General features: G+C 36.8%; 1 protein-coding gene across 3 annotated transcripts in view; it reads left to right on the top strand.

Moving 5' to 3' along the window:
• PCSK5 (proprotein convertase subtilisin/kexin type 5) overlaps positions 1 to 18,101 on the top strand; it is a 405,323-nt gene that overhangs the window by 85,849 nt on the left and 301,373 nt on the right. The window lies entirely within an intron of this gene.

Below are 18,101 nucleotides of genomic sequence, written 5' to 3'. Positions count from 1 at the left end.
ACTGCTGCTGCTCTCAGATGTCCTCATCTGTCACCTTTTTTCCTTCTTCTGCTCTCCAGGGCCCTCCAGCCCTGCCACTCATGGCATCCTTATTTGGTACTTTGTTTCCTAGTTATTAATACTTTTAAAAATCTCCTCTGTTACAGGGGAGGGGTCACTTATCTCTCCCGCTGCCATATGCTGGAACTTAACCCAGCACCTTGTGATACCAGTAATTTGTGTTTATTTGGAGATGGGTGAATGTGGCTCGCATTTCTTCCAATTTCCCTTTTCTTAGTCAAAACCGGAAGTAGAAGGTTGTGGAAATATTTTGGACCCTAAACAGAATTTTACACAGGAAACTTTTTCATGAGCTTAGAAAAAAAACAAAACAAAAAAAAACTAGGAGCCATAAAGCTAAGTTCAAAGGGAGGTGGGACAATAAACAGCATTTGACTAGAAATCACCTAAAGGGACAGTAAGACACTTGACAGCCTATTAGCTCTAAGACCAAGAAAGAGTGAACCTCAGGGGAAAGCTAGAGTGAGTGTTGGCAGGAGCTAAGGAGCTTTGTCTGCGCTGACAAAATGATAAGAATGTAATGGGATTAAGAGATAGGATGGAAGCAAAATCCCTCTCCTCCCGTTTATAAGGCCAGGGGGAGGGGGAATCTCCTTGCCTTACTTTTCTTCTTGCAAGAAAGAGCCAAATTGCTGTCTGCATGTGTCCCACTGGATGATGGAGGTAAAGGGAAGCTTTTTCTGAGACTTTCTCACAGCTCCAGCAGGGCAGGCTGGGCTCTAGTAGGAACTGTGGCCAAGATGTTTCCAAAGGTTTCAGTGCCTGTAGAGTAAATCTCTTCACTCCCAAAAACCACTGCTATTTATTTGGAAATTCTCTTTCAGTATGAGAAAAGGTTGAGGAAAGAGCTTTTGTTTGGCCATTTAAAATGTTGGATGTTTTTCAACACATAATTTGATAATAATAATTCAAATAAGTAATATTTATTGAGCACTTACTATGTGCCAGGCAATGTAGTGTTTTTTTAATAGTATGAACAGAAGTGTGTGTTGATATTGGCCTTGTTATAAAACAAGGAATCTGAGACTCATACCATTGAGGTAATTTGCCTCAGATCTCCTAACCTGAAAATGGTAGAGCAGAGCTGCCAAACCAGGCGAGTTGATGGAATCCATAGGATTAACACGACACCCTATCCACACTCTTCTACTGTTCACAAGGCTACCATATGGAAGACACTACTCCAACATTCCTTACTTAAAACTTCTGTCCTTAGAGAACTACAAGGCAGGATGGTGGCTGCCATGTAGGATGAACAAAGTATCTTTTTCACTGGAGACAACCAAAGTGCTTCCAAGCTTTCTATTAAATAATTAGTTTTCACTTGGTAAGATGGGTGGGGAATAGTTTAAACACCTCAAGCTTATCTGTCAGGAGTAGTATGACAAAAAGAGAGCCAGAACTTCAAATCTGCAATCCAGATTCAAATCCCCATTGCTTCACTGACTGTGCTCGTGCCTGAATCACTTCAACTCTCGTCAACTATCATATAAGAGTATCTACCTCTTCTGTATACATTTTCTGTTGCTGAATGATAAATCACAGAATTTCATTTTTAAAACAGTTATCTCATGGGTTCTGTGGGTCAGGCATTCAGACAGAGCCCAGCAGTGATGACTTCTCTGTTCTGTGATATCTGGGGCTTCTGCTGGAAGATTCAAAGGCTTGACTGGAGCTGGAGGATCCACTTCCAAGGTGGCCTCGTCACATGGCTGGGTCCTCTTCACTGGGACATCACCGTAGGGCTGCTTGAGTGTCCACTTGACATGGCTCAGCAAGTGATTCAAGAGGTTATGTTGGAAGTGATGATGTCTTTTATGATGTAATCTCAGAAGTCACAGACAGTTATTTTTGAAGTGTTCCGTTAGTCACATATGTTAGCTCTGATTTAGTATACGAGGGGGACTACACAAGAGTGTGTATAGTTGGAGGTGAAGATCATTGGGAAGCGGGTTACCACAATTAAATGAAATACTGCATGAGAAGCCTTTAGCAGTGCCCGACACTAGAAAACCCTCTATAGATCATAATTGTTGGTATTATTCTCTGACTTCTTAATTACAATGCATGCTATTTCCTTTTTATCTGTTCTTTAAATTACTACTAGTCAAAGCAGAGTGGAATGATATGTCCAGTGGGTATCCTTCAGAGCACCCTGGTGACACATCAGTGACACAGCAGAGGCAAGGTGATTTCTTCCTCCTCCTTTTTTCTGAGCCCTGAACCCTACTGAAGAGTTTCTGAGGGCTGCTTGGTGAGATTCCATAGAGCCCTGCCTTCAACTTGTTAGCCTGGTCCTGTCATTCTGTATTTTTCACAGGAGAATGGAGATTAAAGAGTGGCATGAAGTGTGCCTCAGTGTCTCTTTTAATTAATTTAAAAGCTTTGCCCATGCCGCTCCTCCCCTTGGAGACTGGTGTGTGAAACCCTTATGTCTAGCCTTCAGGTCGGGGCAGTATATTTAGGGAAATGTTCATTTATAAGAGTTTGTTATGGAGATGATAGCTATATAATTACTCCTCTGTCCTGAAACTCTGTGCTCAGGCTTCCAGGAATTGGGAGGACACCGTCCCAGAAATAGAGCTCACTTCTCGATGCATCTACAAACTTCTGCGTCTACTCTTTGTCTGGCATGGTGACCAGCACTGAAGATGTCGGAAAACGTGATTTGTGCTTCCTAAGATCAGTAAAGCAGGAGAGGAACATATAAATGCCAATGAAAGCTTGCTGGGCCAACAACCCCTCCTAAAAATTTCTCAGTGAGCATGTCCATACATCGGGCCCCTGCTGCTTGAGCTTTGGGCTGTAATTTTTGCCTCTTCCATTAAAATACCCTGAGTAGCTTAATATATCCAAGCTTGGGTACCACTATCAGAGATTCTTTATGTTTTGGTATATAGAGAGTAGGGCTCAGGCAGTGGGATGTCTTCAGAACTCTCTGGATTATTCTGGTGTGCAGTTAGCAACCTGTGTTATTGAGTGCCCAGGTCTGGCATGTGGTAAATGCTCAATAAATGCTAATCAAATAAATAGATGAGTAAACTGGAATAAAAGCAAATCTCTGATAATCTCCATAACAGAAAAAAGAATTGCTCACATTTATTGAGTGTTGAGTATGCGTCAAGCATTTTGCCAAACTTTTACATATATTATCTTATTGCCCGCATTCCAATGAGTTAGTAACTATTATTAACTTCACTTTACAGATGAGGAAATTAGAACCTAGACAAGTTAAGTAACTTGGTCAAAGTCGTACCCTTTACCTGGGGCTGATCCTGGTGTTCAAACCCAGTCATTCTGACTCCAATGGCTAGACTTCCAACGTGGACATCACTGTTTCTCAAACTAGCAGGCATCAGAGTCATCTGGAAGGATTACTGCCCACCCCTCTCATGACCCCCAGCAGAGATCTGGGAAGTTGCATTTTTAAAAAGATCCCAGCTGATCCTGAAGCTAGGTTCTTGGGAACCCTTCAAGATCTCACTGCACTACCATACTTTAAACATGAGGTTTATGTGCACACATCTAGCTTCCTCTTTCCATAATCAGCGGGGAGAAGAAGGGCTTTTAAATTTATGGGACATTTTAAAGCACACTTGGTCAATTTATCTTGTTGTTCTTGATCATATACCTCTTACTGACAAAATGTTCTAGCTGGGAAGCTGGCAGCTTTAATATGAGATGATGTTTTCACTTTCCTTGCACAAATTGAAAATACCCTTGGTTTACGTATTCTTTCAAGATGCTCCACAGACAAAAGATATCTGATAGGAAAGGTGTGAAGATTTGGCCAAGTCTTTGGGAACTCAGTGTAATAGAAATGGTTTTAATGGACCATTTTGACCCTATGAAGGAAAATTCAGTTTGATTCGAGAGATGGTGAGGCTAAATAAGACACCTCCTCAAGGGTCTGTGAATGCTGATTGAGCAAATTCAGGGAGGTAAATATTTTTTAAATTATTATAAAATATTAAAACCATACAAAAAGTTTAAAGAATACCACAAATGCCGGCCCACCCACGCCAAGGCTAAGGAATAGAACATTATCTATGTATGTAGTTGAAGGACCCCCGTGAGTCCTATCCTAATAGTGCCCCTTCATCCCTACAGAGTTAGCACAGATGCTGGATTTGAAATACAGTGGGGGAGCTCCCCATTGTTGACAGGATGCTGCTCTTTATGGGAGTAGTTATTCAATTTAGAAGAGATTAACATTTTTTGAAATCATCATAAAACAGAAATCTGAATATGAAATTCAACACTGGGCTATTGAGGAAGCCCCAAGAAGACAACCTGGAAATGCAACTTGAATGAAAACATAAGTTTAATAGAAAAGCTCTTTCATTCCTTTGGCTCTGTAAATATTTTATTACATAAAGAAATTGATGTAGCATTGTATAGTATTTCTTGTCTAACTGTTAAGAACTAATAATGATTTTGGAGAATCCCATAGTAAATAATTTTTTTTCTTGCTTTATGGAAGGCACACTTAATTCAAAAGAGAAAAGTAAAGAAGGGCTCAGGAAATATCGCTATTTGACTTTTCAGATTCTAGTAATTAATATGACTGATATTCTTTTTTTTTTTTTTTTACTTTTGTATGAGTATCTTTTTCTTTTTTTATTAAATTTATTGGGGTGACAATTGTTAGTAAAATTACATAGATTTCAGGAGTACAATTCTGTATTACATCATCTATAAATCCCATTGTGTGTTCATCACCCAGAGTCAGTTCTCCTTCCATCACCATATATTTGATCCCCCTTACCTTCATCTCCCACCCCCCCACCCCCCTTACCCTCTGGTAACCACTAAACTATTGTCTGTGTCTATGAGTTTCTGTTATGACTGATATTCTTAACTCATTAACTTAGCACAGTAGAATTTTTTGGTGATAAACATTGGGTGGCCTATTTAATATGCATTATTTAAAGCCAGGCTGTAACAATTGGGCTTCCTTTTTGATGCACTACCTCAGATTTCATAAAGCTCTCTGGGTGGTTTTTCTGAGGGGAAAAAAAAAAATCCTATTTGTCGATCAGAAGAGTGAAAATTAGCTGAGTTCGGCTATGGATGTGGGGTGTGTCTGCCAAAAACTATGAACTAGCCAGTATAGTAATTGCAAAAAATGATGTTAAGCCACATGGTTCTTTCTCAGCCAACTGGATTACATTCAGTACTCCAAGAGTTTGAGGTATTGCTGATTCTCTGGTTGGCACACATTTTCCTAATGATTTGTACTGTCATTTGGCTCTAATAAAATCTGGTGGAGTTTGTGGCATTATTGTCCTGGCAGCTTGGAAATCATTTTTTAAAAATATCCCACTTAGCTGTTTTAATTGAAAATGCAACATGGCGCAAATCTGCAACCATGTGGCATGTCTTGATCCAAGCAGGAGGTCTTCTGAGAAAGGACAGACTCCAGCCAGGCAGCAAATGATTTACTGGTAGGAACTACTAGGGGTTGGGATGTGGTTTTGGCATACTAGTATTGGCTTTGAACTATCTCTGTGTCCTGTAGAAAGGTATTTTAGCTCATCTGAAAAAGTGAGGATTTTGGATTAGATACCTTTTAAAATTTATTCCTCCTTGTACTGCCTCTAGTTCCACATGGCAAGTTGATCTGGATATTGAGTCTAGGGAGAGCATATACAACCAATGGACCTCTGTCTTATTTCCAGTTCAGCCCCACCTCTTGAGCTCCCCATTGCAGTATACCATGCCTTCATTTCATTACTACTTCAAACTCAGTATGTTCCCTGTATTGGGGGGTCCCAAGACCACCTCCAGATTTGGTGATTCACTAGGAGGACCCAACGTGATTCAGCATCTATGTCATACTCATGGCTATCATTTATTTCATTGAAAGGGTACAACCTAATCAGCAAAAAGAAAAGCCACATGAGGCAAGTCCAAGGAAACCAGGCTTAAACTTCCAAGACATTTTCCTCAGTGGAGTCACCCAGAAAGCACTTAATTCCTCCAGTAATGAATTGTGACATGTATGAAATGTCTTTCAGGGGAGCTCATTAGAGACTCAATGCTCAGGGTTTTTATTGGGGGATGCTCATATAGGTACCCAGTGCCTACCATGTACCAAAATTCCACACTCTCAGAAGGTTTTCAGCGTAAACCGTATTGTTTGCATAAACAGTTTAAGCGTAGTGTGGCATTCTTATGAGAGAATGGTGAGAAGCCTTCCCCATGTTCAAGTTCCCAGATGCCAGCCAAGGGTATTTAGGGGGCCAAACACATGAATGGCTGAGTTGGAATAATAGCTCCTCCTTTATGAAAATGTTGTGCTCACTGAATGAATAGGTTACCACCAAGAAAAATACTTATAAGTGATAATTCCACGAAAAAGCAAATATGAATCCCAAGTATGGTCCGTATTTGTTTTGCAGTCTAGAGAATACCAACTGAACTGAATCAAAGTTCCTATGAGGCAGATGTTTTTTCATGCATGCATACATGGATACATTTATTTGTTCATATTTAGCAGAGACTTATTTTTTTTTCCAGCATTTACAATGTTCCTGACACCAACGATAAAATAGTAAATGGTACCTTTTTTAATGACGAGTAAGTGGAACATTTTATGGGCAGGACTTTGGTTAATTTTAGTCAGTTTGCCTAATCAGTTGATGGCAATTCACTGAGGGTGCCATAGCAGAGCCCTAATTGGAACTTCCTGATTAACTCATGATGATTATAATGATTTCATTGTCCTACATGATTTTTGCGATGGAAGTCACTGTATTAGGAATAAGTTAACCTATAATTAACTAGTAAAAGTGCTTCTAGAGGAGGCCCGTAATTAATGATCCACTTGGAAAAATTACTTCAGATAATATTCATTCTTGCCTGGTGCAAATTATTACAACTCTTATGAATTTCCTTGCAAAATATGATTTATTACATACTGGTAATTTATCCTCTCAGCTTTACTTTCTAAGAGTAAAAATATGTGGGTAGTCTGGCCCTTTGGGCCTGACTCTAACATGATGACAGGTCTGTTAACAGAAACAGAGTTGTTTTTAGCAACATTTTAGTCATGATTTTTCTTTAATTAGTAACTCATTTTATGTTGGAGAGCAAATTAGCCTTGACCCTTGAGCTCACTTAATCTGTGGTTGTCTTCTTAACATGTTGATTGAAGTTCTTTTATCAAACACTTTTTCTGGATTCCTTATTTTTCATTTATTTTTCACCCAGTATTGGGGTTAGTTCTAGTGATCAAGGCACATTTTGGGCTTATTTTAACACATTTCTTTGCCAATAATTAGGGTTTTTAGTAAGTACTCAATAAATGTTTGTTGATACAAAGTGAGGAGAGAATTGTTCATTTAGATTTCATCATTTTCCAAATTCACAGAACTGTGTTTGACTCTTTCTAAAAGATGACGGTGGCTTCAAATATCCTCTGTTGAGAATTCAATTTCTAAAGTTATCTGAGACAGAGGCATCAGGTATACTGTTTTTCTTCAACTTTGGTTGACAGTGAACTTGGCCAGGAAATTAATGGAGTAAAAGAAATAATTCTTAGCAATCCAGTAATGAGAAGAATCCAAAAGAAGAAAACGCCCAAGTTGCCTGGGGTGGAGAAAGTAATAACCATCTTCAAATAGAATGCACATGCACATAAATGTGATTTTTCCAATGTTTCAAATGTAAAAACAACATAGTCCTTGGTAGACTGTCTCAGCCTAGGGACTGGGATTCCAGGCTAGCAATGAGTAATTCAATATGCAAATGGTACAAATTGAAAGAGCTGCTGCACCTCAGATGAAGTCAAATTATGGTGAGTCACATAGACTAAAACTATAAATTCCAGAAATAGGAGTTGATTGCTTAATTACATAGGTCAGAATCAAAATTGGGTTCATAATGCAAAGGTGCAATCTATTCTTGATGGTAGATGATATGGGGACCAAGTCAAAAATGCATTCAATGATTATTCTCCCTTTGATTAAAAGAAGAATTTCATAAGAAACTGAATTTCTTCGTGTATGCTAAGAAAAATAAAAACAGTTTGGATGGTGTCTATTCAGGTGTTTGGGACGAGATTTATAGAATAATCTTAAGGACTGCTTGGCCGAAATGTAGCTTTTTTGTCTTTTTTTTTTCTTTCTCCTCTTTTAGTTTCCTGGTGAGTTGAATTTTGACCTTTGTAAAAAACCTCCTGGGATGGAAGTTCTGATTAAGACATACTAAATAAGCATGTCTGAAGCACGGGAAAAAAATTATGCCCAGGTAGCACAGGACTGTGTCCTCCCAATAATCTCTGCATGGTTTCCTGAAATGTAGTTAAATTAATGTCTTAAAAACTTGGTATTTGGGTTTGTTACCTAGTGATAGAGAAACCATCCTTATCTTTCAGTGAACTGAAAAATATTCAGCGGGACTTTCCGCAGTAATAAGAAGTTAAGCATAGCAGGTCTACGTAATATTTTTTAGATCATTCCTGTTCTGCTGAAATATTTTCTATGCCCATTCTCATTTTTCTTTCCTTCCTTTGCTCTGTATCCCAGGCCCTCTGCTTTATGCGCATGCACACTGCACAAGCACAAAGAAACAAATGCTATGAGTGTTTTTGCAATTCGTACTTTGAATAAGGTGGTCTTTCAGAAGATATTGGAAAAAAGCTCATGGACTACCTAATTGGAATGGGCCTGAAAAATATTCTTGATTCATGACCGCAGCTCATACTCAGTATCCACCTTGTACATTTTCTGTAACCAGAAATATGTTTGACTTAGATAGCCCTTTCTTTCCATAATGAATAATTCCCTTCAATAACACTTCCGTGAGCTTTATCAGAAACTTATATTCCCTGTCACTCCACACACTCCCCCTGGTCTAACTTCCAGGTTAAGGATCACATCTGATCCCTGTTTTACCAGCTTTCACTGCAAACCTTACAGAAACTTTTTGGAAATTCAAAGCATAAGTAGGGAGAAAAATGTAATGAACACTCATGTTCCCATCACCAACTTCAATAATTATCAATTCAAAGCCAATGTTCTTTCATTTATTGCCACCTCCACTCTGATTATATTAAAGCAACTCATACACTTCATTTTATTTTATCCCTGAATATTGTAGTATGCACATCTATAAGGTAAGGACTATTTTTTCACAATAAGACCATAATATTTAGTATCACTTATAAAAAAATTAATGATGATTTCTTTATGTTATCAAATATCCAGTCAGTGTTCAAATATTCCCTATTGTCTCATAACTTTTTTCTTTATAACTTGAGTCAAGATCCAAATAAGGCTCATACGTATTAATTCCTATCTCTTAAATTTCTTTTATTCTATAGGTCACTTCCATTTTTTTTCCTTTGAAATTTGTGATTGAAGAATCTAGGTTATTTAGAGCTTCATGTGGTCTAGATTTTGCTGACTGCCTTCTCATGGGGTCATTTAGCATGTTCTATTCCCAATGTTATAAATAAATTGGTAAGTAGTAAGAGCTAAAGGCTCCATCAGATTCAAGCTTATTTTGAGAGCTTGAAGGTGAGACAACTTCCTACCTAGTTGGTGTCTGTACTTCCATCGTGAGATACAAAGTCTGCTTGCCTCTCTTTGTGACATTGGCAGCTACTGTGGTGTAGATCCTTTAAATTATTCATTAGGGTTTGCAAAATAGTGATCTCTTTCTGTGATTTCTTCTTCATTTATGGGCTGGAATTCTTTTTTTTTTTCAATTACACTTGATATTAAATATTTTATATTAGTTCAGATGTACAGCATAATGGTTAGCTATTTATATAATTTATGAAGTGTTACCTGATAAGTCTAGTACCCACCTGGCACTGTACATAGTTATTACAGTGTTACTGACTATATTTCCTATGCTGTATTTTACATCCCTGTCACTATTTTGTAACTGCCAATTTGTACTTCTTAATGCCTTCACCTTTTTCACCCATCCTCCCAAACCCCTTTTCCCATCTGGCGACCATCAATTTGTTTTCTGCATCTATGAATCTGTTTCTGTTTTGTTTGTTCATGTATTTTGTTCTTTAGATTTCACATGTAAGTGAAATCATATGGTATTTATCTTTCTCAGTCTGATCTATTTCACTTAGCATAATACTCTCTGGGTCCATCCATGTTGTCGCAAATGGCAAGATTTCATTCTTTTTTATGGCTGAGTAATACTCCATTGTATATATGTGCACATCTTCTTTATCCATATGGCTGTTAGGTTGCTTCCACATCCTGGCTCTTGTAAATAATGCTGCAGTTAACAAAGGGATGCATATGTCTTTTCGAGTTAGTGTTTTGGATTTCTTCAGAGAAGTACACAGAAGTGGAATTGCTGGGTCATAACGTAGTTCTATTTTCAGTTTTCTCAGGAACCTCCATACTGTTTTGTATAGTGGCTGCACCAGTTTGCAATCCCACCAACAGTGTACAAGTTTCCCTTTTCTCCACATCCTCACCAACACTTGTTTGTTGATGTATTGATGTTAGCCATTCTGACGGGTGTGAGGTGATACCTCATTGTGGGTTTAATTTGTATTTCTCTGATGATTAGTGATGTTAAGCATCTTTTCATATGTCTGTTGTTCATCTGTATGCCCTCTTTGAAGAAATGTCTATTTAGGTCTTCTGCCCTGAATTGGACTGTTTGTTTTTTTGATGTTAAGTTGTATGAGTTCTTTATATATTTTTTATATTAACCCCTTATCAGATGTATCATTGGTGAATATCTTCTCCCATTGGGTAGGTTGTCTTTTTGTTAAGTCTTTAATCTATCCTGAGTTTACTCTTGTATGTTGGCTGGGATTCATTAATAAAGAGAGACTTCTTATCAATTATTTGGTACAATGAAGAACAGTTTTTCCGGGAAAGGAAAGATTAAAGCTTAGTTCTTTCATTTATTAGAGGTTACTTCTCTAGCATTCACCAAAAGTAACTAATGAAGTTTTTTTTCATTTTATTAGAAACTCATCATTTTAAATGTATCTGATATGTTTTATTTCATTGAAGTCATAAACCTGTTCTTGCTTAAATTGCCCCATCTTTGGTCAGTGAGAACCTATTCAGATTAGCTTCTAGGTCCTTTTGATATGACTCTAGTATTTTTTTTTGGCATGACAAGTTGTCCTACATTTATATATTTCTTTTTCCAGGCATGGAATCAACCATTTCTCAATAAACCCCTTGTTCCTTTTTTTTATTTCTGAAATAGATATTTAGCATTCACAATATGAGTGTTGAGATTTTCATTACTATTGGGTTAATCTTTAGGCCTTTTTGGTCAACAGAGTTGGAAATGTGCATTATATATATATATATATATATATATATATATATATATATATATGATATACCATGAGTATATACAGATATTTTCAACTTAAAGTCCATCCTACAGTTTATTTACTGTCATCAGTTACATCTTTTCCCAAGCTGAAAATCCTGTTCTCAAGGACATCAATAGAATTCTTCCTTGGTTTTATCTCACACTACATGCAACACTGTCTCAGAATGACAATACTACCAACAGACTATGATAACTGCAAACAATCTAAATTGTACATAGTTCTCTTTCTCCTTAACAGTGTATCCCACACATGTCACTTGGTCAAATTACTTGTTTGTAATTACTTCGGAATATTTGTCTCTCTACAAACATTTATAAATGGCTCTTATGCTGCCCCAGAATCTTCTCAAGATTAACCATTCTCAGTTCCTTAAAAATAAAAATCTTTATTTTACATGTCCATGACTTTCAGTCTATTCTACTATCACAATTGGGTTTTTTTAATCAACATTTTTTTGTTTATTTCACATTCTGTACTGTCATTGAAATGATAGAAAGTATCACAAAGACATACATTGCTCTAGCTTGTTCAGGCAATAAATGAAGAGGAGTGAAACTATTTCAACAACCTGATGACTGGAAATTAATATTCTGTTTTTAAGGGATGAAGTTAACTCTGCTAGGCCTACACACAATAGCATATAATTATTTCCCCTAATGTGCCTACTTTAGAAAAGAGTGCGTTAAAACTTGTCATTCTTTATCAGTTTGAAAGATGAAGTAAAACAGGACTAGAAACGTTTCTAATTGTAGAGGTTTATCCAAGAAAGTGAAAGATTAAAGAGATCAGTAATGATCAAACCTGATTTATTCTGGACCAGTATAAGGGAATGTGCAGTGAACAAATCATTTAAACTAGCTGTACACACTAATGAGCATTGAATCAGTTCTGTCCTCCCAGGACTAAAAACTAGGAGTTACCACTGACTGTTCAATGAAAGCATTAATTCAATGTGTAGCAGAAGGGGAAATGAAGGAAAGCAACCAGAAATGTAATTCTCACAAGAAAAAGTAAATCAGTAATGATCTTATTCATTCAGCAACATTCACTGAGCTCCTCCTATGTATCCTGCATAATCTGACCCGCTGGGGATACAAATATGAAAATGTTGTATACTTTGCTCACCAGGTCAGAGGCAAGCTGGGAGATAGTTAACTTTTTGTAATATCTAACAGTATAGTACATGCACAAAAGTACCCATAGACCCCTGCAAGTATATTTGAGCTTTTTGATGTTCAGTTATAATCTTTAGTTTGATTGCCTGGACCTTTGATTACCCAGACCTCAGATTCCTAATGTGGAAATTAATTGATATTGAAATCAAGTGATGATACGTGACAGTATTTCTCTGCAGGCAAATGAATGATTTCCACACAGTTATTCCAAAAAATTGTTTTCTAATGATTGTTAATAGACATCTTCAAAATTGAGTGGTTTGGTACATACTGGTTTGAACAAACTTAAAAAGGTTCCTTTTTACACAGGACTTCTTAGAGCCCTTATTATCCTATGTGCTTTTTGAATTGATGAGGAGGCATGTAAATGTAAACAAGTAATTGTTTCCTTAATTTATTTGTGAAATACATTTTTTATGAAATGTTTCCATTGAGATTGTTTGAGTTGTAAGTGGTCAGAAAGTTTAATCCAAACAGGGGAAGGAATCCACTGTATTTATAGTGGGAGAAGAGGGGTAGGGAATTTATTGGCTCATGTAAGCCCAGAATGGCATGACTCACTTGATCCAGAAAATAAAGCATGTCTGCTGGAACCCAATTCTTTCTGCCACCCAATGTAACTCTGATCTCTCTAATTGTTGGTTTAATTTTCAAACAAGCTTTCTGTTCCTCGCAAGATAGCTGTCAGTAGTTCCTAGTTCAAATCTAATTGAAAAATGAGAATCTTTGCTTTGGAATTCTGAGAAAAGTTCTTGGGGGTACACACCTTTTCCATCTCTCCTCACCTCCTTCCCTATTCTGTTTTCTGACCACTGAGACTTATCTGCCCTGTCACATACCTTTGGGACAAAGTGACTTAGAGGGAGAGTAGCGAGTAAGAGATAGCAAGAGTCCCCAGAGATATGTGAGGCTCAGGAAAGGAGGTCACGCCACCCTATCAAAACTCTTGGGGCATGGATGGGCATCACTGTCATGTGTGTTCCGTGGGCAGAGTGAAGGCAGCTGTTGATAAGCCCTCACCAGAAGGCTTTAAAGAAGAGATAGCTGGCATGTTGCCTCAGCAAGGTCACAGTGTCCAAAGGCCAGTGGATAAGCTGCAGGCCAATGGCTTGATTTCCACTCGGCTCTCAGTGCTGCCAGATGCCAGCTGCCTCTCCCTGGATCATCTTGAAGTTTGTCATTATGGCACAAGCTCTATGCTCTGTGCCCTTTGGGACCTAACCCTTTGGTAATTTTTTTTCAATTGTGCCTGGAACTTTTTACCCCCAGTGTTTGGTTTTCATAAATTTGAAATCTACAGGCAGGTTCAAAGAATAGTAGGAACACATTCATTCCATTCACCTGGATTTACCAAAAATTAGTATTCTCAACACACACACACACACACACACACACACACACACACACACACACAGGCTTCTTCCCCCCTGAATTTTGAAAGTAAGTTGCAGGCAGTGTAAAAATGCATCCCTAAATATTTCAGGATGCGTCTCCTAAGAATATTTTCCTATATAACCATAATACTATTCTCATGTCTAAGAAAGTTAATAGTAATCTTATCCCATTTACTATCTATATTCAAATTTCCCTAATTGACACAAAAATATTTTTATACATCTATCCCTTTTAATCCAGAATGCAGAATCATACATTGCCGTTATTTGTTCTACTGTGTTATATCTCCTTTAATCCAGAAGAATTCCCCTACTTTTACTGGGGTAGGTGTGGGAGTTGGGAGTGGTCTTTTCTGTTGATGATTTCGATGAGTCTGGGCTGGTGGTTTATAGAATAGCTCACACTTTTGATTTGTTCGATGGTTTTTTCAGGACTACAGGAGAGGTTAAACATTTTTAGTACAAAAAGTATCCAGGTGAGATTGTACCCTTTTCAGTGATTCATGTCCAGAGGTAGAATGTTAAAAGTTCCATTAGTGATGTTAATATTTACTTGGTTGGTTGAGGTATCTGCTGAATTTCTCCATAGTTAAGGTACATTTTGTCTTTCTAATTAATATGACATTTGAGAGTTAATATTTTGAGACTTGTGAATATCTTACTCCCTGTCAATTTTCCCCCAAGATTTTAGTATCTGTTGATGATTCTGACAATCATTAGATCAATGGTTACAAGATGATGATTTTCTGTAATCCTGTCTTCACTCCTCTTCCTTTTAATTATCATTATGAGCTCATGGATTCTTCTCAAATGTAATGACTTATTACTGACATTATTCATTCTTGGTTTTTAAATTGTTCCGAGTTTGATGAGTAGGCCACCTTTCCAGTTGACTCGTGTCCTTTTGAGAAGTCCCCCATCAATGTAAGCACTTTCTCCTTTATGGCTCAACAAATGTTCGCCTTATGTTTTCTTTGTCTCAGACCTAGAAATAGCCATTTCTCCAAGGAGATGATTTATTGAGAAGTGATATCTAAAAGTCAAGATTTTGGTGGTGAGGGTGGTAAGAGTCCGTTTTTCAGTGGACAGAGCCTAGGACACATATCTGGAGTTCATAGCGGCACTTCCCATTCCAATCCAATAGCACAGGTTCTTCCTCTTTTTAACCCATTCATAACTCTATATTCTCCTCCCATGGTGACAATCATGGTTCTCATCAATATTAATAAATTTATTACCATACACACAAAAGAGTGTTAGAATGACTACACCAATATCACTACCAACAACAGATTTACTTATGTAAAACTCAAGATTTCTTTTTGTTCTTAGAATATATCTCATAGAGGTGATACAGTTAGAATTCTTGAATCAAGTTGCTTGAATAAATACTTTTTTTCTCTATGATTATATCATTAATTTAATATACAATTAAGTTAGTGGTTGATTTGTTGCTGTTCTGTCCAATTTTAGAACGAACTCCCCCATCTTTATATATTTAATTTTATTTATTTACTTAATTTTAGTTTGGAATATGTAAAACATTGTTCAAAATAAAATGCATAGAATACTATAAATGTATTTTTCCTTTTTGCTTTTATTGGTTAATGTATCCTGGAAATCACTACATATTAGTTCACAGAGAGCTTTAATTCTTTTTTTACAGCTGTGTTGTGGGAGAGTTGCCATAATTTACTTAACTAGATATCAATGGATGTGTAGTTTGGTTATTTCCAATATATTGTTTCTATAAATAACTCCATACTGAAAAACCTGGTGCACAGACTTTTGTGTGCTGTTGGAGGTTTATTATCAGAGTACATTTCTAGCTGTGGGATTTGCTCAGTCAAAAGGTAGAAGCAAATGTAGTTTTATTAGATCATGCCTACCTGCCCTGAGCAGGGGTGAGGTGAGAACAGTCTTCATTTCTATCAGCCATGTTGAGAAGATCTGCTCCCCTCTCCTTGCCATATTATCATTTGTTGAATTTTGTCTAGATTGGTAGGTGAAAAATGGCATTTCTGTGTATTTTATCTGATATCAGAATCATAATATCTATTTCTATATCATTTACATTATCCTAACCCTTTATTCTTGGACATCTTTTATGTTAGGAGTTAAATTCTTCCTTGTCACTCATTTTAATGTACATTTTTAGTGGAGACTTTTAAGGTCACTTACTTACAGATATGACCAAAAAGTCTCAACTCTGTCATATTATTTTGTTATATGAGTGTGTTTATGTGTTATTTGTGATTTGTATTGTTTTTACTGTGTTTCACTATGTGGTTTGTTTTTGAATAATTTCTTTTGGCTTTTTGGGAAGATTTGGTCTATTTTAGTGATTATTATAATAACTTTTACATCATCTCAGTTCCTTTTTTCTCACTGAGGCTTCTATATTTGGTTTGTCAGCTTTAAACAGTACCCTTTGACTCTCACCTGTCCAACTATTCAATAGCTTATTCTGTTTTACCATTTCTATTTCTTTTCTCCTTCCATTTTAAGTCTATTATTTCTACGTTTTCAGGAAACATAACATGTACTTTTCTTCCATCCTTGTTCCCACCTTTGTTTTAATCTTAGATTTACAATTAAATATACTCGTATTTCATGCACACCATCAGTTCTTCTGCCAGTCATATCTTGGTTGGGAGAAGCATAAACTCTGCAAGACTACCTAAAAAGGACTTGCAAGTGTAGTATTCCCTGAGTTCTTAATTGTATAAAATATTGTTTATAGTTTTGATACTTGAAGGATACCTTGGTTGATTTTTCTTAATATATAAGTGGCTTCTTTTTGTTTTGTTTTTTAGTTAGAGGCCCAGGGGAATTTTTTCTTTAAAGTGTATAGCAGGTCCTTGAATAACATCATTTTGTTCAAAGTTGTTTCTTTATAACATTCATATGATTCCAATGTACTTAACTCTTGTTTATGTCAATTAGTCTATGGTAAAACTCGTTTTGATATACGTCATTTCACTTAATGTTGCAGAGCCTATCAGTAATGTTAAGTGGAGACTTTCTGAACTGTTAAAAATTGACACAGTTTTAAGCATATTGGATTTCATTTACCTATTTTCTTTATTTAACACTTGCTCTGGGATCCTGTCAACCTCTACTATATTTATTTTTTATTCTTTTCGTATATTTATGCCTTTTCTTTGTGCTCATCATTATATTTTCAATTGAATCAATTCTCTCTTGTAATTTATTTTTTATTTCTAATATAATTTGTTTTTTTTATTTATTTCCAAGGTTTAGTCAACTCTAGTTTCACATTATTCTGTTTTTTTCTGTCCATATATGTTTTCAAGTTTTTAATTTGAGTTATATTTTCATATCTATAGATTCTATTTTAGTGTATTTCGTTTAGGTTTGGGTGTTGTGTTATTGTTTTGTTCTGTTGCAGATTTTTGAGCAGAATTACTATAAGCGGCAATATTTTAATTCATTTTATATTTTGTTCTTAGACAAACATTGAATGGATATTTGTCTACTGACTTCCATTCATTTTGAAATGGTTTATTTTCCTAGACCATTAGTAGCAAGAAAGATGTGGGATTTTGGATGACTTATTAAGTTTTATAGTGCTAGAGTGTATTACTAGTTTAGTACAACGAAGTTTGTTTTGGGAAATGTTTTTGGAGGAAGTGGGAGGAAGGTAGTTGGTCATCTGATTTTGTAATTCTCTTTTTCTTATTTTGGATTTTCTTTCTTCCCTTCCCTTCCCTTCCCTTCCCTTCCCTTCCCTTCCCTTCCCTTCCCTTCCCTTCCCTTCCCTTCCCTTCCCTTCCCTTCCCTTCTGTCCGTCCTTCCTTCCTTCTTTCCTTTCTTTAACTTCTACTTTTCATTTCTTTCTTATCTCCTTCTCCATCAAGTCTTCAAGGAGTGCCCCTTCCAAGTTACTCTGTCTCCCCTAGAAGTGATGCCTTCCCATGACTGCCATCTTTGCTCCTTTGCACTTTGAGCTCTATCCAGGTCTTCGATGTGTTCTCAGTATGCCCCTACTGAGGTTGGAGCTTTCTCTTGATGTGTTCTACCACCATTAGGATTCTGCCTGACTTTCTGCTGTAGAGTGTTCCTCTGAGCTGTTTCTGGTGGATGAGTGCTCTGAGTGTTTTTCTC

Source organism: Rhinolophus sinicus, chromosome 16 (assembly GCF_057876585.1).
Source record: "Rhinolophus sinicus isolate RSI-liver-muscle chromosome 16, RSI-T2T, whole genome shotgun sequence".
NCBI classification, from domain to species: domain Eukaryota; kingdom Metazoa; phylum Chordata; class Mammalia; order Chiroptera; family Rhinolophidae; genus Rhinolophus; species Rhinolophus sinicus.
The sequence above is the reverse complement of the archived record's forward strand: the minus strand, read 5'-3'. Positions and strand labels throughout refer to the sequence as shown.